At 46.5% G+C, this 21,462-nt stretch overlaps 1 non-coding gene and 1 pseudogene across 1 annotated transcript; both read right to left on the reverse strand.

The window, feature by feature from the left end:
* Positions 1-21,462, reverse strand: part of LOC115162693 (cytoplasmic dynein 1 heavy chain 1-like) — a 42,881-nt pseudogene that overhangs the window by 9,908 nt on the left and 11,511 nt on the right.
* Positions 13,757-13,828, reverse strand: LOC115162755 (small nucleolar RNA SNORD50). The gene has a single exon (XR_003869644.1). It is a non-coding gene; the product is annotated as a small nucleolar RNA SNORD50 (small nucleolar RNA).

A 21,462-nucleotide genomic window follows, 5' to 3' on the forward strand; every position in this document is an offset into this window, starting at 1 on the left:
TGTATCACATCCGGCCGTGATTGGGAGTCTCCGGAGTTCCAAATTGAGCAGCAGCTGCTGAAAAATTGAGCTCCTACAAATATTGAAATTTACATGGTTTTTAGAGTGAAGTACTTCGGAAAAAAGCAAAAGAAAACTGCAAGACTGAATAGGAGAAAAAACAAGCAACAAACAAAGAAGATTAGTAACTTTTTTCAAAAGCCTTTTTTCATAAAATTGTAGTTATCTTAGCTAGCTGAATTGTTTACCAGTTGCTAAGCAGTTGCTAGGGACTCTTTTGGAAGAAGCTAGCTAGCTAACAAAGAATAACAAAGAATATCTAGTTAACAGAAGAAAAGAAAGAGAAAATCAGGACAGAAGAAAAAGGATATCAAAGTGAAACAGTTCTCTAAAGACACAAGAGACAATAATACAAGAAACAACACTTCTGTAGCTTGTCAACTATGTGTCTGTCTATCCCTGTTCTCTCCCCTCTGCACAGGCCATACAAACGCTTCACACCGCGTGGCCGCTGCCACTCTAACCTGGTGGTCCCAGCGCGCACGACCCACGTGGAGTTCCAGGTCTCCGGCAGCTTCTGGAACTGCCGGTCTGCGGCCAACAAGGCTGAGTTCATCTCAGCCTATGCTACCCTCCAGTCCCTAGACTTCCTGGCGCTGACGGAAACATGAATTACCACAGATAACACTGCTACTCCTACTGCTCTCTCCTCGTCTGCCCACGTATTCTCGCATACCCCTAGAGCATCGAGCCAGCGGGGTGGTGGCACTGGAATCCTCATCTCTCCCAAGTGGACATTCTCTCTTTCTCCCCTGACCCATCTGTCTATCTCCTCATTTGAATTCCATGCTGTCAGTTACCAGCCCTTTCAAGCTTAACATCCTTATCATTTATCGCCCTCCAGGTTCCCTTGGAGAGTTCATCAATGAGCTTGACGCCTTGATAAGTTCCTTTCCTGAGGATGGCTCACCTCTCACAGTTCTGGGTGACTTTAACCTCCCCACGTCTACCTTTGACTCATTCCTCTCTGCCTCCTTCTTTCCATTCCTCTCCTCTTTTGACCTCACCCTCTCACCTTCCCCCCCTACTCACAAGGCAGGCAATAAGCTTGACCTCATCTTTACTAGATGCTGTTCTTCCACTAACCTCATTGCAACTCCCCTCCAAATCTCCGACCACTACCTTGTATCCTTTTCCCTCTCGCTCTCATCCAACACTTCTCACTCTGCCCCTACTCGGATGGTATTGCGCCGTCCCAACCTTCGCTCTCTCTCTCCCGCTACTCTCTCCTCTTCCATCCTATCATCTCTTCCCTCTGCTCAAACCTTCTCCAACCTATCTCCTGATTCTGCCTCCTCAACCCTCCTCTCCTCCCTTTCTGCATCCTTTGATTTTCTCTGTCCCCTATCCTCCAGGCCGGCTCGGTCCTCCCCTCCTGCTCCGGGCAGCCGAGCGGAAATGGAGGAAAACTCGCCTCCCTGCGGACCTGGCATCCTTTCACTCCCTCCTCTCTACATTCTCCTCTTCTGTCTCTGCTGCTAAAGCCACTTTCTACCACTCTAAATTCCAAGCATCTGCCTCTAACCCTAGGAAGCTCTTTGCTACCTTCTCCTCCCTCCTGAATCCTCCTCCCCCCCTCCTCCTCCCTCTCTGCGGATGACTTCGTCAACCATTTTGAAAAGAAGGTTGACGATATCCGATCCTCGTTTGCTAAGTCAAACGACACCGCTGGTCCTGCTCACACTGCCCTACCCTGTGCTTTGACCTCTTTCTCCCCTCTCTCTCCAGATGAAATCTCGCGTCTTGTGACGGCCGGCCGCCCAACAACCTGCCCACTTGACCCTATCCCCTCCTCTCTTCTCCAGACCATTTCCGGAGACCTTCTCCCCTACCTCACCTCGCTCATCAACTCATCCTTGACCGCTGGCTACGTCCCTTCCGTCTTCAAGAGAGCGAGAGTTGCACCCCTTCTGAAAAAACCTACACTCGATCCCTCCCATGTCAACAACTACAGACCATTATCCCTTCTTTCTTTTCTCTCCAAAACTCTTGAACGTGCCGTCCTTGGCCAGCTCTCCTGCTATCTCTCTCAGAATTACCTTCTTGATCCTAATCAGTCAGGTTTCAAGACTGGGCATTTAACTGAGACTGCTCTTCTCTGTGTCACGGAGGCTCTCCACACTGCTAAAGCTAACTCTCTCTCCTCTGCTCTCATCCTTCTAGACCTATCTGCTGCCTTTGATACTGTGAACCATCAGATCCTCCTCTCCACCCTCTCCGAGTTGGGCATCTCCGGCGCGGCCCACGCTTGGATTGCGTCCTACCTGACAGGTCGCTCCTCCCAGGTGGCGTGGCGAGAATCTGTCTCCGCACCACGCGCTCTCACCACTGGTGTACCCCAGGGCTCTGTTCTAGGCCCTCTCCTATTCTCGCTATACACCAAGTCACTTGGCTCTGTCATATCCTCACATGGTCTCTCCTATCATTGCTATGCAGACGACACGCAATTCATCTTCTCCTTTTCCCCTTCTGATAACCAGGCGGCGAATCGCATCTCTGCATGTCTGGCAGACATATCAGTGTGGATGACGGATCACCACCTCAAGCTGAACCTCGGCAAGACGGAGCTGCTCTTCCTCCCGGGGAAGGACTGTCCGTTCCATGATCTCGCCATCACGGTTGACAACTCCCTTGTGTCCTCCTCCCAGAGTGCTAAGAACCTTGGCGTGATCCTGGACAACACCCTGTCGTTCTCCACTAATATCAAGGCGGTGACCCGATCCTGTAGGTTCATGCTCTACAACATTCGCAGAGTACGACCCTGCCTCACACAGGAAGCGACGCAGGTCCTAATCCAGGCACTTGTCATCTCCCGTCTGGATTACTGCAACTCGCTGTTGGCTGGGCTCCCTGCCTGTGCCATTAAACCCCTACAACTCATCCAGAACGCCGCAGCCCGTCTGGTGTTCAACCTTCCCAAGTTCTCTCACGTCACCCCGCTCCTCCGCTCTCTCCACTGGCTTCCAGTTGAAGCTCGCATCCGCTACAAGACCATGGTGCTTGCCTACGGAGCTGTGAGGGGAACGGCACCTCCATACCTTCAGGCTCTGATCAGGCCCTACACCCAAACAAGGGCACTGCGTTCATCCACCTCTGGCCTGCTGGCCCCCCTACCTCTGAGGAAGCACGGTTCCCGCTCAGCCCAGTCCAAACTGTTCGCTGCTCTGGCACCCCAATGGTGGAACAAGCTCCCTCACGACGCCAGGACAGTGGAGTCAATCACCACCTTCCGGAGACACCTGAAACCCCACCTCTTTAAGGAATACCTGGGAGAGGATAAAGTAATCCTTCTAACCCCCCCCCCTTAAAAGATTTAGATGCACTATTGTAAAGTGGTTGTTCCACTGGATATCATAAGGTGAATGCACCAATTTGTAAGTCGCTCTGGATAAGAGCGTCTGCTAAATGACTTAAATGTAAATGTAAATGGAGTCAAATAGGGTGGCGCACAATTGGCCCAGCTTCGCCTGGGTTTGGCAAGCATTGTAAATAAGAATTTGGTCTGAACTGACTTGCCTAGTTAAATAAAGGTTCAAATACACACACACACATTCAAAAGTTTGGGGTCACTTGTAGCTGGAAACAGCTGATTTTTAATGGAGTATCTACAGTTGTGGCCAAAGGTTTTGAGAATGACAAATATTAATTTCCACAAAGTTTGCGGCTTCAGTGTCTTTAGATATTTTTGTCAGATGTTACTATGGAATACTGAAGTATAATTACAAACATTTCATATGTGTCAAATGCTTTTATTGACAATTATGGAATACTGAAGTATAATTACAAGCATTTCATAAGTGTCAAGGGCTTTTATTGACAATTACATGAAGTTGATGCAAAGAGTCAATATTTGCAGTGTTGACCCTTCTTTTTCAAGACCTCTGCAATCCGCCCTGGCATGCTGTCAATTAACTTCTGGGCCACATCCTGACTGATGGCAGCCCATTCTTGCATAATCAATGCTTGGAGTTTGTCAGAATTTGTGGATTTTTGTTTGTCCACCCGCCTCTTGAGGATTGACCACAAGTTCTCAATGGGATTAAGGTCTGGGGAGTTTCCTGGCCATGGACCCAAAATATCGATGTTTTGTTCCCCGAGCCACTTAGTTATCACTTTTGCCTTATGGCAAGGTGCTCCATCATGCTGGAAAAGGCATTGTTCGTCACCAAACTGTTCCTGGATGGTTGGGAGAAGTTGCCCTCGGAGGATGTGTTGGTACCATTCTTTATTCATGGCTGTGTTCTTAGGCAAAATTGTGAGTGAGCCCACTCCCTTGGCTGAGAAGCAACCCCACACATGAATGGTCTCAGGATGCTTTACTGTTGGCCTGACACAGGACTGATGGTAGCGCTCAACTTGTCTTCTCCGGACAAGCTTTTTTCCGGATGCCCCAAACAATCGGAAAGGGGATTCCGAGAAAATTACTTTACACCAGTCCTCAGCAATCCAATCCCTGTACCTTTTGCAGAACATCAGTCTGTCCCTGATGTTTTTCCTGGAGAGAAGTGGCTTCTTTACCGCCCTTCTTGACACCAGGCCATCCTTCAAAAGTCTTCACCTCACTGTGCATGCAGATGCACTCACACCTGCCTGCTGCCATTCCTGAGCAAGCTCTGTATCCTGCCTGTTTGGCCCTGTCCGGGGGTATCATCGGATGGGGCCACAGTGTCTTCTGATCCCTCCTGTCTCAGCCTCCAGTATTTATGCTGCAGTAGTTTATGTGCCGGGGGGCTAGGGTCAGTCTGTTTCATCTGGAGTATTCTCTTGTCTTATCCGGTGTCCTGTGTGAATTTAAATATGCTCTCTCTAATTCTCTCTCTCTCTCTTTCTCTCGGAGGACCTGAGCCCTAGGACCATTCCTCGGGACTACCTGGCACGATGACTCCTTGCTGTCCCCAGTCCACCTGGCCATACTGCTGCTCCAGTTTCAACTGTTCTGCCTGCGGCTACGGAACCCTGACCTGTTCACCGGACGTGCTTGTTGCACCCTCGACAACTACAATGATTATTATTATTTGACCATGCTGGTCATTTATGAACATTTTAACATCTTGACCATGTTCTGTTATAATATCCACCCGGCACAGCCAGAAGAGGACTGGCCACCCCTCATAGCCTGGTTCCTCTCTAGGTTTCTTCCTAGGTTTTTGGCCTTTCTAGGGAGTTTTTCCTAGGGAGTTTTTCCTAGCCACCGTGCCTCTTTCACATGCATTGCTTGCTGTTTGGGGTTTTAGGCTGGGTTTCTGTACAGCACTTTGAGATTTCAGCTGATATACGAAGGGCTATATAAATAAATTTGATTTGATTTGTACTGGTGGTGCCCCGATCCCGCAGCTGAATCAACTGTAGGAGACGGTCCTGGCGCTTGCTGGACTTTCTTGGGCGCCCTGAAGCCTTCTTCACAACAATTTAACCGCTCTCCTTGAAGTTCTTGATGATCCGATAAAAGGTTGATTTAGGTGCAATCTTACTGGCAGCAATATTCTTGCCTGTGAAGCCCTTTTTTGTGCAAAGCAATGATGATGGCATGTGTTTCCTTGCCGGTAACCATGGTTGACAGAGGAAGAACAATGATTCCAAGCACCACCCTCCTTTTGAAGCTTCCAGTCTGTTATTCAAACTCAATCAGCATGACAGAGTGATCTTCTAGGCAGAGTTCCTCTGTCCGGTGTCTGTGTTCTCTTGCCCATCCTAAACTTTTGTTTTTATTGGCCAGTCTGAGACATGGCTTTTTCTTTGCAACTCTGCCTAGAAGGCCAGTATCCCGGAGTCGCCTTTTCACTGTTGACGTTGAGACTGGTGTTTTGCGGGTATTATTTAATGAAGCAGCTAGTTGAGGACTTGTGAGACGTCCCATTGCTCAAACTAGACACTCAAATGTACTTGTCCTCCTGCTCAGTTGTGCACCGGGGTCTCCCACTCTTTCTATTCTAGTTAGAGCCAGTTTGCGCTGTTCTGTGAAGGGAGTAGTACACAGCGTTTTACGAGAACAGACTGACGAGTTTCAGAAGAAAGTTCTTTGTTTCTGGCCATTTTGAGCCTGTAATCGAACAAATGCTGATGCTCCAGATACTCAACTAGTCTAAAGGTGGCCAGTTTTATTGCTTCTTTAATCAGAACAGTTTTCAGCTGTACTAACATGATAAAAGCCTGATCAATTAGCCTTTTAAAATGATAAACTTGGATTAGCTAACACAACGTGCCATTGGAACACAGAAGTAATGGTTGCTGATAATGGGCCTCTGTTCGCCTATGTAGATATTCCATAAAAAATCTGCCATTTCCAGCTACAATACTCATTTACAAGATTAATGTCTACACTGTATTTATGATCAATTTGATGTTGGTGAGCATTTTTGTTGGTGAGCATTTTCACCCTGTTGGTGAGCATTTTTCATTTGCCAAGATAATCCATCCACCTAACAAGTGTGGCATATCAAGAAGCTGATTAAATAGTTGATCATTATACAGGTGCGCCTTGTGCTGGGGACAATAAAAGGGCCTCTCTAAAAATGTGCAGTTGTGTCACACAACACAATGACACAGATGTCTCAAGTTCGGGGGCATGCAATTGGCATGCTGACTGCAGGAATGTCCACCAGAGCTGTTGCCATATAATTGAATGTTCGCTTCTCTACCATAAGCCGCCTCCAACGTAGTTTTAAAGAATTTGGCAGAACGTCCAATCGGCCTCACAACGTTGTGAAGAGAGTGCCCCGTGGTGGTGGGGTTATGGTATGGGCAGAAATAAGCTACGGACAACGAACACAATTGCATTTTATCGATGGCAATTTCAATGCACAGAGATACCGTGATGAGATCCATAGTCGTGCCATTCATCCACTGTCATCACCTCATGTTTCAACATTATAATGCACAGCCCCATGTTGCAAGTATCTGTACACAATTCCTAGAAGCTGAAAATGTCCCAGTTCTTCCATGGCCTGCATACTCACCAGACATGTCACCGATTGACCATGTTTGGGGTTGTTTTGGATCGACGTGCACGACAGTGTGTTCCAGTTCCCGTCAATATCCAGCAACTTTGCACAGCCATTGAAGAGGAGTGGGACAACATTCCACAGGCCACAATCAACAGCTTGATCAACTCTATGCGCTGCATGAGGCAAATGGTGGTCACACCACATACTGACTGGTTTTCTGATCCAAGCCCCTACCTTAAGGTATCTGTGACCAAGAGAGGCATATCTATATTCCCAGACATGTGGAATCTGTAGATTAGGGCCTAATGAATTTATTTCAATTTACTGATTTCCTTTTATGAACTGTAACTCAGTAAAATCTTTTAAATTGTTGCATGTTGCGTTTATATATGTTTGTTAAGCATACATTAGTGCAACACATTCGGCAGAAAATAGCTTAATTTTCATCAGATGACAACAGAAGTGCAGTGCTATTTGCTGGCAGACACACAAGTAAATTCGTTTTTTTTCAAAAATAATGCATGGCCATCATATTTCTAATGTTTATCATAAAAATAATGTAGCCAGTTACATTTTAGCAGAGAAAAGAAGGCTGGCTACACTGAGAAAAGTAGCTACATTCAGAGCGCTGTCTGCTGATAAAATGCCCGTTCATGATGAATGGAGAAGTGCAACTGAAGCACAAAATTAGTCTGATGCCAAGCAGAAATTACAATAAGCATTTTAGAGCTGCATTTACAAAACACAGCAAGAGCTTTTGGCGTAAATATTTTCCTGTGTGAAAAATTAATTCAGCATAAACGCGACACCTAGTTTAACTTGCTAGTTATCCGAGTTAATTTTTGTATTTATTTAACCAGTTAGGCCAGTTGAGAACAATTTCTCATTTACAACTGCGACCTGGCCAAGATAAAGCAAAGCAGTGCGACAAAAACAACAGAGTTACAAACAAACGTACAGTCAATAACACAATAGAGAAATCTATGTACAGTGTGTGCAAATGTAGACGATTAGGGAGGTAAGGCAATAAATTGGCTATAGAGGCGAAATAATTTCAATTTAGTATTAACACTGGAGTGATAGATGTGCAAGTAGAGATACTGGGGTGCAACAGAGCAAGAAGATCAATAACAATATGGGGATGAGGTAGTTGGGGGTGCTATTTACAGATTGGCTGTGTACAGGTACAGTGATCGGTGAGCTGCTCTGACAGCTGATGCTTAAAGTTTGAGAGGGAGAAATAAGACTGATTTTTGCAATTCGTTCCAGTCATTGGCAGCAGAGAACTGGAAGGAAAGGCGGCCAAAGGAAGTGTTGGCTTTGGGGATGACCAGTGAAATATACCTGCTGGAGCGCGTGCTACGGGTGGGTGTTGCTATGGTGACCAGTGAGCTGAGATAGGCGGGGCTTTACCTAGCAAAAGACTTATAGATGACCTGGAGCCAGTGGGTTTGGCGACAAACCCACTGCAGAACTACTCCTTTATTGGGGGTGTCTTGCTAATTGCCTATAATTTCCACCTGTTGTCTATTCCATTTGCACAACAGCATGTGAAATGTATTGTCAATCAGTGTTGCTTCCTAAGTGGACAGTTTGATTTCACAGAAGTGTGATTGACTTGGAGTTACATTGTGTTGTTTAAGTGTTCCCTTTATTTTTTTGAGCAGTGTACATTTTTCCCCCTCACTGTATTTATTTGTAATAATGACAATTACAACAATACTGAATGAACACTTATTTTAACTTAACTTAATACATCAATAAAATCAATTTAGCCTCAAATAAATAATGAAACATGCTCAATTTGGTTTAAATAATGCAAAAACAAAGTGTTGGAGAAGAAAGTAAAAGTGCAATATGTGCCATGTAAAAAAGCTAATGTTTAAGTTCCTTGCTCAGAACATGAGAACATATGAAAGCTGGTGGTCCCTTTTAACATGAGTCTACAATATTCCCAGGTAAGAAGTTTTAGGTTGTAGTTATTATAGGAATTATAGGACTATTTCTCTCTATACGATTTGTATTTCATATAACTTTGACTATTGGATGTTCTTATAGGCACTTTAGTATTGCCAGTGTAACAGTATAGCTTCCGTCCCTCTCCTCGCTCCTACCTGGGCTGGAACGAGGAACACATCGACAACAGCCACCCTCGAAGCAGCGTTACCCATGCAGAGCAAGGGGAAAAACTACTCCAAGTCTCAGAGCGAGTGAAGTTTGAAACGCTATTAGCGCGCACCCGGCTAACTAGCTAGCCATTTCACATCGGTTACACCAGCCTAATCTAAACAGCGCAATGCATTGCGAAGGGCTGCTGGCAAACGCACGAAAGTGCTGTTTGAATGAACGCTTACGAGCCTGCTGCTGCCTACCATCGCTCAGTCAGACTGCTCTATCAAATCATAGACTTAATTATAACATAATAACACACAGAAATACGAGCCTTAGGTCATCAATATGGTCGAATCCGGAAACTATCATCTCGAAAACAAAACGTTTTTCCTGTCAGTGAAATACGGAACCGTTCCGTATTTAATCTAACGGGTGGCATCCATAAGTCTAAATATTGCTGTTACATTGCACAACCTTCAATGTTATGTCATAATTACGTAAAATTATGGCAAATTAGTTCGCAACGAGCCAGGCGACCCAAACTGTTGCATATACCCTGACTCTGCATGCAATGAACGCAAAATGACACAATTTCACCTGGTTAATATTGCCTGCTAACCTGGATTTCTTTTAGCTAAATATGCAGGTTTAAAAATAAATACTTCTGTGTATTGATTTTAAGAAAGGCATTGATGTTTATGGTTAGGTACAGTCGTGCAACGATTGTGCTTTTTTCGCAAGTGCGCTTTTGTTAAATCATCCCCCGTTTGGCGTAGTTGGCTGTCTTTGTTAGGAAGAAATAGTCTTCACAGTTCGCAACGAGCCAGGCGGCCCAAACTGCTGCATATACCCTGACTGTTTGCAAGAGAAGTGACACATTTTCCCTAGTTAAAAGAAATTCATGTTAGCAGGCAATATTAACTAAATATGCAGGTTTAAAAATATATACTTGTGTATTGATTTTAAGAAAGGCATTGATGTTTATGGTTGGAGCAACGTGTACCTAAGCGATTATATGCAACGCAGAACAGGCTAGATAAACTAGTAATATCGTCAACCATGTGTAGTTAACTAGTGATTATGATTGATTGTTTTTTATAAGATAAGTTTAATGCTAGCTAGCAACTTACCTTGGCTTCTTACTGCATTCGCGTAACAGGCAGGCTCCTCGTGGAGTGCAATGTAAAGCAGGTGGTTAGAGCGTTGGACAAGTTAACCGCTCCCTGTGGCTCAGTTGGTAGAGCATGGTGTTTGCAACGCCAGGGTTGTGGGTTTGATTCCCACGGGGGGCCAGTACGGAGGGAAAAAAAATAATTTATGAAATGTATGCATTCACTACTGTAAGTCGCTCTGGATAAGAACGTCTGCTAAATGACTAAAATGTAAATGTAATGTAAAATGTAAGGTTGCAAGATTGAATCCCCGAGCTGACACGGTAAAAATCTGTCGTTCTGCCCCTGAACAAGGCAGTTAACCCACCGTTCCTAGGCCGTCATTGAAAATAAGAATGCGTTCTTAACTGACTTGCCTAGTTAAAGGTAAAAAAAACAAAAACAAAAAAAAATTAAAAATATCGGCCAAAATCGGCATCCAAAAATACCGATTTCCGATTGTTATGAAAACTTGAAATCGGCCCTAATTAATCGGCCATTCCGATTAATCAGTCGACCTCTAGTTCTTAGTTATACATTTTTGGAATGGGGAATGCTTATTTAAGATGGTGAGGAAAGCACTTTGAAAGAGCAACCAGGCATCCTCTACTGATGGGATGAGGTAAATATCCTTCCAGGATACCCGGGCCAGGTCAATTAGAAAGGCCTGCTCGCACTAGCGGTTCTGGGGGGGGGCAGTGCCCCTGTGACAACAATTTTGGACCCCCTTGTGGCCCCCCTAAATGTGGAGTATGGCCCCCCCCAGTTGAAATGGTCTAGAACCGCCACTGCCTGCTCGCTGAAGTGTTTACTCTAAGTTACTGAATTAAGGTGACGGCCTGTTGCCTTAGCGCAAGAGTTCAAACTTTTTTTGGCCCACGACCCCATTTTGATCTGAAAATTCTCACGACCTCAATCATGTGAAAAATATTATGTAGCCTAATTAACAGCCAATGTTACCTTTTTTATTTGGGGCTATGGCAATCAATTGAGAAACATTCTAACAGTATTTCTCACATACTTTTAAATGTGGGGCTATGACAGTCAATTGCAAATTAGTCTGACAATGTGTCTAATCTCACCACCACTAACAAGGTGGGTGTGTTTGAAGCATGCCGCGTCAGAGCATCTCAAAGTCAGGGGGCGTGGTCAACAGTGCAAACCTCATCTCTGCCGTCAGAACCAACTTGGATTAATATTTGTTTTTAATGCAGACGAGAGCACTGAATCCAACTTGAGTCACACAGATATGGTACCGTTTGCCAGATCATGAGTTTTATGGCGCTTGCAAGACAACTCGGAACTCAAAAAAGTACGAGGTCCAATCATGACATCAGTGATCTTCAGATCGGAAAGTCGGAGTTCTAGAAAGAGGCCCGAGTTCCCGAGCTGGAATTCCGAGTTGGATGACAGCTCCCAGTAGGAGCTTGTTTTTTTCCCCCTCAAAGTTTCCAGTTGTCTTGAACGTACGTACTTAAGTCTGAGATTACCACATTTCCATTGGTTTTGAATGTGGCATTAATGCTCAGATGTAGACTGCAGAGTATTTATTCCCTTTGAGTCAGGAACAAAAACTCCTCCGTAATGACCCGTGAAAGCATTCGGTCACGTAACAGCTCGACCAGCTGATCAATTTCACTTTCGTAAATTCACGTAAATTCAACTGAGCCAGGATCACAGTCAAACGGATTTGGAAGTAAGTCCCAAAGTGCTCTTCTATGCATTGGAGTTTGGGACACTAACTTACAAACATGCATAGCTGAGGGAAGGAGGCATGGTTCGCTTTTGAAAGACTCTCCAATAAGATTTTTTTTCATCTGAATCCACTGATTCGGTCACATTTGTAGAATGTTTTTGTATTTCCCCTCTATGCTTGCATTCAGACAAATATATCTGTTATAGGCACCGAGACGTTTTCTTTTCATCACACAGAAAGTTAACCAAGTCTGTCTGTTGTTGTTTGTTTTTACATCCATTGTAAAATGACAACAGTTCCTCTCTCAATGCAAAAAATCTTTCTAACACACCCTCTCGATAACCACCAAGCCTCGGTGTGAAATAGAACATTGTCATGCTCGGATACCTCATCTCCACAGTTTTGCAAACAGTGGATGTGGTTTGATGTAATTTACAAATCAAAGTTACCTGCTGCAGTATATCTCAGAGTTCTGTGCTCAGCTCTTTTGCCACCAGTTGCTCTCTGTGTATCATAAAATGTGTCCATATGGCAGAGGGAGACACATTCATAACTAGAGTGCAGAGGCCTGCCCGCCATCCCACCATAGATGTCATGGGATTGAATGGTGATATGTCAATATAGCCACGCAGCATAATGAACATCCCATGCCATTTCATGCTCGGGAATTGTGAGCCAGAATAATATGTCCTTGTGAAAAGCATGCCGATATGTACAGTATAGCGAACAAAAATCAATTTATGGGCATCTCGGCCCTTACATCTAACGTCCATTTGGAGAGCATAAGCTGGGGAGTTTGAGTTCTTCAGTCAGTTTTCCGCTTGATTGCTAGCAAAAGCATACATTCTTGGTTTAACAGTGTTATCTGGCAATATTTTTTTGTATAATGTTTTTTTTGCCCCTTCAGGATTTTTGAAATTCCCCCGCGACCCCATTTTCATATCAGGTAACCCCACATGAGGTCAGGACCCCTAGTTTTGGAACTGCTGCCCTAGAGACTCTAGACTCCACAAAGACACAATGTGTCCACATGCTGCTTCAGAGCCAGTACTGTTCTTCCTTCAGACAAGCATATATCAAAACTTTGTTAATTTGCAATGCATCTCGTTCACATTCGCTTGCAAATGTCCAAACTCATCAAAAATGACATTCGGTAGCTCCAACTTATACATGAATAACTTTGAGTTGGATTGCCCATCTTTGCAATTAGTTTATTTCCATTTGCGCTCGTTAACAAATTTAGTTAGCAGCCTCCATGGAAACTCGCTATTACTTGTAATAATTTTGTTAGCATTCTGGTAACAGATACCCAAAGGTCTCATTCTTTGGCGCCCCCTTGTGTACTAAACCGGTAATACTGTAAATCCCAGGATGAGAGAAGGACGGTATGAAAATCTGGAAACCGCCCAACCCTAGTGAGTGTGTACGCATCTCTCTGCATACCTGGTTGAGGGCCTGCATGGTGAAGTAGATAGAGCTGCTGGCCGAAGAGAGAGACAGGTACTGCTGCGACACAGTCTCCACCTCGGCCATCACGATGTCCGTCTCCTCCACCTTCCTGGTCACCTCTGCTGCCTCCTTCTTCAGGTTCTCCAGGGTGGTGTTGTCGTCCAGGATACGACCCTTGACCTGGTTTAGGGCCTGCAGCAAGGACTTCTCCAGATGGCCCAGACGCACCTGGAACTCACCTTGTGGAGGGACGGAGTGGAGAAGTACAGTGAAGGTTAGTGCTTTGATATTTCAAGGACAAAATAGAACTAAGAGAAGAGGGTAAGATACTTTGTGTCCATTACACATCAGAAGTCAGATCCGTATACGAGTTTCATTCAAACGAAATCAGGTCCGGGATGGATTAATAATTTAATGCAAGTGACTGTCAGCACACAGAATGAGCCTTGCCTATAGGAGGACGTGTGTGTGCATGCACGCCTCACCCTGCAGTTTGAGGACGTCGGAGCGCTTCTCGTCCACTTCAGGCCTCTCTGCCTTCAGCACCTTGTTGAGACACTAGCTTTGCAGACTGCTGCGAGTCACTGTGAAGTTGACAAAGGTCACACGAGAACACAGGTCTGGAGGGTGACGAGCACACGTCCTCCGGTCCTGCACACCTCTCTGTTGAGCACCGGGTTAAGGATGGGGTCGTAGCTCTCCACGTCCTGAAAGAGACCGTGAAATATTATCAGTTACATGTCAGCAAAATGGTTTCCCCAATTGGATAACCCGATCTACCATAATCTTGGAAACCAGAACCAAATGTTGCGTACGCTAGCTACCTAGCTACTGGACCTAACATTTACATGAAATATAATAACATTCGTTACCAGTCAGAGATTATATTTACTGCAACAGCAGTTGCGCACTAGTTCACAATTTATTCAGATTAAAAGCATGCATTATATACTAGTTGGATAGGTATACATGGTATGGAACATGCTGGATAGACCAAGAGGAGACTGTTCTGACCTGCACAAGTAGAGGGTTTCCAAATCGCAGGGCGCTCTCCAGGTTCTTCCTGAAGGCGTCGTCCAGGAAGCTGGTTCTGGTGATCTTGCAGTCCTTGTACTCGTTCATGATGAACTCTGTGGCCTGGCCGGACAGGTCGATGATCAGGGGATACCTGGGAAAGGCAAAGAATTTGTTTTTTTATTAGGATCTCAATCAGCCCAAAGGGCCTGTTTTCCAGGACTTTAAAAACCTGAACAGCCATCGTGTCTTGGATACACTTTGAACTGGGATTTTATTTTATTTATTTGACCTTTATTTAACCAGGTAGGCTAGTTGAGAACAAGTTCTCATTTAAACCTGCGATCTGGCCAAGATAAAGCAAAGCGACAAAAACAACAGTTACACAAACAAACGTACAGTCAATAACACAATAGAAAAATCTATGTACAGTGTGTGCAAATGTAGAAGATTAGGGAGGTAAGGCAATAAATAGGCCATAGAAGCTAAATAATTACAATTTAGCATTAACACTGGAGTGATAGATGTGTAGATGATGATGCGCAAGTAGAGATACTGGGGTGCAAAAGAGATAAATAACAATGGGGATGAGGTAGTTGGGTGTGCCATTTACAGATTGGCTGTGTACAGGTAGAGTGATCGGTATGCTGCGCTGACAGCTGATGCTTAAAGTTAGAGAGGGAGATAAGTCTCCAGCTTCAGTGATTTTTGCAATTAGATTGGCATTCATTATACAAACATTTCCACAATTAAAGAGGGGCTGAACCTCCTGATTTGGCCTTGTATTGCGGAGGGTTTAAAGTGGGTGTCTCGTGTGTTCGCACATGGCAAGCATTTTCACATTCACTCTGTCAAAACAGTACACAGTGACAGTCACTCACCCTTCTAGATACAGTGCATTCAGGAAGTTCAGACACCTTGACTTTCTCTACATTTTGTTATGTTACAGCCTTACTCTAAAATGGATTCAATTGTTTTTCTCCCTCAATCTACACACAATACCCCATAAAGACAAAGCAAAAACAGGTTTAGAAATTTTTGCAAATGTATAAAAAAATCAAAAACTGAAATATGCATTTACATTCAGACCCTTTACTCAGTACTTTGTTGAAGAGCCTTTGCCAGCGATTACAGCCTTGAGTCTTCTTGGGTATGACGCTACAAGCTTGGCACACCTGTATTTGGGGAATTTCTTCCATTCTTCTCTGCACATCCTCAAGTTCTGTCAGGTTGGATGGGGAGTGTTGCTGCACAGCTATTTTTAAGTTTCTCCAGAGATGTTCGATCGGGTACAAGTCCAGCCTCTGGTTGGGCCACTCAAGGACATTCAGAGACTTGCCCCGAAGCCACTTCTGCGTTGTCTTGGCTGTGTGCTTAGGGTCATTGTCCTGTTGGAAGGTGAACCTTTGCTCCCAGTCTGAGGTCCTGAGTGCTCTGGAGCAGGTTTTCATCAAGGATCTCTACTTTGCGCCGTTCATCTTTCCCTCGATCGTGACTAGTCTCCCAGTCCCTGCCACTGAAAAACTTCCCCACAGCATGATGCTGCCACCACTCGTTACCGTAGGGATGGTGCCAGGTTTCCTCCAGATGTGACTCTTGGTATTCAGGCCCAAGAGTTTAATCTTGGTTTCATGAGACCAGAGAATCTTGTTTCTCATGGTCTGAGGGTCCTTTAGGTGCCTTTCAGCAAACTCCAAGCGGGACGTCATGTGCCTTTTACTGAGAAGTGGCTTCCGTCTGGCCACTCTACCATAAAGGCCTGATTGGTGGAGTGCTGCAGAGATGATTGTCCTGGAAGGTTATCCCATCTCCACAGAGGAACTCTTGAGCTCTGTCAGAATGACCATCGGGTTCTAGGTCACCTCCCTGACCAAGGCCCTTCTCCCCCGATTGGTTAGTTTAGCAGGGCGGCAAGTACTAGGAAGAGTCTTGGTGGTTCCAAACTTCTTCCATTTAAGAATGATGGAGGCCATTGTGTTCTTGGGGATCTTCAATGCTGCAGAAATGTTTTGGTACCCTTCCCCAGATCTGTGCCTCGACAGAATCCTGTCTCGGAGCTCTACAGACAATTCCTTTGACCTCATGGCTTGGTTTTTGCTCTGACATGCACTGTCAACTGTGGGACCTTATATAGACAGGTGTGTGCCTTTTCAAATCATGTCCAATCAATTGAATTTACCACAGGGGGACTCCAATCAAATTGTAGAAACATATCAAGGATGATCAATGGAAACAGGATGCACATGAGCTCAATTTCACGTCACATAGCAAAGGGTCTGAATACTTATGTAAATAAGGTTTCCGTTTTTTTATACATTTCAAAAAATATTTTTTCACTTTGTCATTATGGGGTATTGTATGCATGTATTGTATGTATGTATGTTAATTTAATCAATTTTAGAATAAGACTAACAAAATGTGGAAAAGTCAAGGGGTCTGAATTCTTTTTGAATGCACTGTAACTTGAAACAGTCTAGCCAGGTCTTGAAGTCACAGAGGCTAGCTAGTGCTAATACTGTGCTAGCCAACTTGTTTCACAAATTAGCTTCAGCCGGCTGGTGTGTGACTGTTGGCAAAATTGGATAATTTGATAGCCTATCTCTGGGACCGCCAAAAAATGACAATGTAAATGGGACAATATTTTCATGTTGCACATCATTTAGTTGTCTTATTAAATGCTTTCAATATTTGAATATGCATTTCTACAATTTATAGTTGGTTTGAAGTTTTTAAGTCATTGAAAATGGGAAATATTGTCCCATGTCCATTGTGTAATTTACTTATGGTCCCTAACTAACCCCACAGGGATATCGAATGTCAAACCGAATTGACCATGTGTCACAAGGTGTGGCTCAAGGAAGCAGGAGAGGTAGAGTCAAGCGCAGGAGACAGATGATTCCGTGAATACTTCTTTAATATATCCACACGAAAAAAATACAAGCCCGGTAGGGCAGGGCGTATAAATAAAATGCACCACCCACTCAAAACATAACGCAGGGACGAAGCCCAATATAAACGCCGCGTAAAACACGGGCAGAGGAAAAACACAGACCCTCACTTCCAAACAAGAGCCCTGACAAAAACAATCCCGCACAAAACACAAACCTACCTAGCTAGCCTAAATACCCCCCCTACTAACAACTAATACAAAACAGATGCGTGCCTATCCTAGACCTAACTAACAGAACGTGAAAACAGAGGATCGGTGGCAGCTAGTAGGCCGGCGACAACGACCGCCGAGCGCCGCCCGGGCGAGGAGGGGCGCCACCTTCCGTAGGTGTCGTGACAGTACCCCCCCACCCCTGACGCGCGGCTCCCGCAGCGCGCCGACGCCGGCCTCGAGGACGCCCCGGAGGGCGAGGCGCAGGGCGATCCGGATGGAGGCTGTGGAACTCCCGGATTAGCGTTGGGTCCAATATGTCCCCCACCGGTACCCAGCACCTCTCCTCCGGACCGTACCCCTCCCAGTCCACGAGGTACTGCAGACCCCTCACCCGGCGCCTGGAGTCCAAGATGGACCGGACTGTATACGCCGGGGGCCCCTCGATGTCCAGGGGGGGGGGGGCGGAGGGACCTCCAGCACCTCATTGTCCTGCAGTGGACCAGCTACCACCGGCCTGAGGAGACGCATGAAACGAGGGGTTAATACGATAACATGGAGGAAGTTGTAACCTGTAACACACCTTGTTTATTCTCCTCAGGACTTTAAATGGCCCTACAAACCGCAGACCCAGTTTCCGGCAGGGCAGGCAGAGGGGCAGATTCCGGGTTGAGAGCCAGACTCTCTCCCCTGGGGCAAACACTGGGGCCTCACTGCGGCAACGGTCCGCGCTGTTTTAGTTTTTGTCCCCTGGCCCGTTCCAGTGACTCCTGGATAGCGTTCCAGGTCTCCCTTGAGCGCTGGACCCAGTCCTCCACCACAGGGGCCTCCGTCTGGCTCTGATGCCAGGGCCCCAGGACCGGCTGATAACCCAACACACATTGGAAGGGTGACAGGTTGGTCGAGGAGTGGCGAAGAGAGTTCTGACCTAACTCGGTCCACGGCACGAACCTCGCCCACTCCCCTGGCCGGTCCCGGCAGTAGGACCGCAGAAACCTGCCCACATCCTGGTTTATCCTCTCTACCTGCCCATTACTTTCGGGGTGGAACCCTGAGGTCAAACTGACCGAGACCCCCAGTCAATCCATAAATGCACGCCACACCTGGGACGTGAACTGGGGACCTCGATCCGAAACGATGTCCTCAGGCACCCCGTAGTGCCGGAAGACGTGGGTGAATAGAGCTTCCGCGGACTGCAGGGCTGTAGGAAGACCGGGTAAAGGGAGCAGACGGCAGGACTTAGAGAACCGGTCCACAATAACCAGGATCGGGAGGGGCTGTAATTTCCCTCTAGGCAAGTGCCTAGGAGCCTTACTCTGGGCGCACACCGAACAAGAGACATTGCGCCTCACGTCCTTCCCCAAGGTGGGCCACCAGTATTTCCCACTAAGACCACGCACTGTACGCTCAATCCCTGGGTGACCCGTGGAGGGTAGCGTGTACGCCCACCGAATCAACCGATCGCGGGCACCGAGCGGGACGTACTTACGACCCACGGGACACTGAGGGGGAGTAGGTTACGTCCGTAACGCCCGCTCGATATCCGCATCCACCTCCCAGACCACTGGTGCCACCAGGCAGGAGGCTGGAAGTATGGGGGTGGGATCGGTGGACCGTTCCTCGGTGTCATGGAGACGAGATAGTGCGTCGGCCTTAGTGTTCCGGGAACCTGGGATGTACGGGATTGTAAACTGAAATCTCGCAAAGAACATCGCCCACCTGGCTTGACGAGGGTTCAGTCTCCTCTCCGCCCGGATGTACTCCAGGTTACGGTGGTCGGTCCAGATGAGAAATGGGTGACGCACCCCCTCAAGCCAATGTCTCCACACCTTCAGGGCTCTTACCACAGCCAGCAACTCCCTGTCCTCCACATGAGTTACACTCCGCTGGACTCAACTTCTTAGAGAAGAAAGCGCAGGGGCGAAGCTTCGGTGGCATGCCCGAGCGTTGTGATAGCACAGCTCCTACCCCAGTCTCGGACGCGTCCACCTCTACTATGAATGGCAAAGAGGGATCCGGATGCACCAGCACCGGAGAATCAGTGAACAGAGCCTTCAGACGGCTAAAGGCCCTGACTGCCTCCGCCGACCACCGCAGCCGCACCGGGCCCCCCTTCATCAGTGAGGTGATGGGAGCCACTACCTGCCCAAAGCCCCGGATAAACCTCCGAGAGTAATTGGCAAACCCCAAGAACCGCTGCACCTCCTTCACCGTGGTGGAAGTCGGCCAATTACACACGGCCGAAATGCGTTCACATTCCATCACCACCCCGGATGTGGAAATGCGATATCCCAGGAAAGAGACGGCTGGCTTGGAGAACTCACATTTCTCAGCCTTGACGTATAGGTCATGCTCCACCAGTCGCCCAAGCACTTTACGCACCAGAGACGCATGCTGGGCGCGTGTAGCGGAGTAGATCAGAATATCATCGATGTACACGACCACACCCTGACCGAGTAGGTCCCGGAGAATCTCGTCCCCAAAGGATTGGAAGACGCCGGGAGCATTCTTTAACCCATACAGCATGACGAGATACTCATAATGGCCAGATGTGGTACTAAATGCAGTTTTCCACTCGGATACGCACCAGATTTTATGCACTCCTGAGATCTAATTTCGTGAAGAAGCGCGCCCCGTGAAAATACCTCCGAGGCGATGAGAGGTAGTGGGTAACTGAAACCCACCGTAATAGCATTTAGACCTCTATAGTCAATGCACTGGCGCAGACCCCCTCCTTCACAAAAAAAGAAGCTCGAGGAGACAACAGCCACACCAACATAACACTTAGAATTAAGCAATGTATTGGGCATGCATTCTAAGTGGTATGGAGAGGACTTACCTTGGAGATCTGGGAGTGGAAGTCCTGCATGTTGTTGCCCAGCATCTGGCCGAACCTGCTGAGAACCTCTTTGTGCCAGGAGTCATACTTCAGGTTGACCTTGGGACTGGACCTGGAGTTCAACCAATCACCACATTTCTAGGCATCACTACATCAGTGCGCAATTGAAAAGAACGGCATAAACAAGGTGCTCTACAACTCTACTGCTGAACAGTCAGATTCTTTACCTTGCCATAGTCGATGACCACGGGCCCAAACTCCTTCTTGGTCCTGGCGTTGCGGATTTGGACTAGCAGGGCCTGCCACTTGGTCAGGTCCTCCCCCAGGCAATTGTATATGTTCTCTGTACTGCAGCCACACCTATACAACAGACACCTATACAACAGACATCAGAGACACGTAGGTGAGTGATAGAACCCATAGCTGTAGTGCACTCCATCTTGGGCCGAATCTCAATAAAAGTACGAGGCGAGGAACAAAGGACATGAGGAATCAAGGAAAGACAATTGAGAAAGAGTCCAGTATCGTGTAATGGCGCTTCAAATCATTGATTGGGGTTGTGCGTACCTTGACGTACTGCTCCACTTCGTTGACGTTGGCCTTGACAGAGTTGTAGGCCTCCTCCAGGGCAGCCGGTCTGTCTGGCATTCTGGTCAGGGCGTTCCTGTAGAATTTCTCCTCTTCAAAGAGCTCGTAGTGGACGCCCACTTAGGGGCCAGGAAAGTAATGTCAATACATCAACTCTGCAACCTATACCAGACACCCATGTACTTGCACCCAGCATGCTAGAGAGGCTAGCTTGGTGATAGCATTGAATTCAATACTAAAGAAACTATCTAGGTGGTAGCATTGAATTTAACATATAAAAGTGCTCTGCAGGGCCTCCAGACCTGGTATCTCTGGCTCTGGATCCTGGGAAGAGAGAGGATGACCATCTTCCAGGCAAACATCTCCTGGTAGAGCTTGTAGCTGCAGTATTCGATGGGCGGGTTCAGGTAGATCACTTGGTTTGTGATCCTCAGCTCGTGCACAACGTTCTGTGAAGTACAGGAAGCAAAATAAGTTCTTAACTACAATTTGTGCCTTTGACATTTTGG

This window comes from Salmo trutta, chromosome 25 (genome assembly GCF_901001165.1).
Source record: "Salmo trutta chromosome 25, fSalTru1.1, whole genome shotgun sequence".
NCBI lineage: Eukaryota > Metazoa > Chordata > Actinopteri > Salmoniformes > Salmonidae > Salmo > Salmo trutta.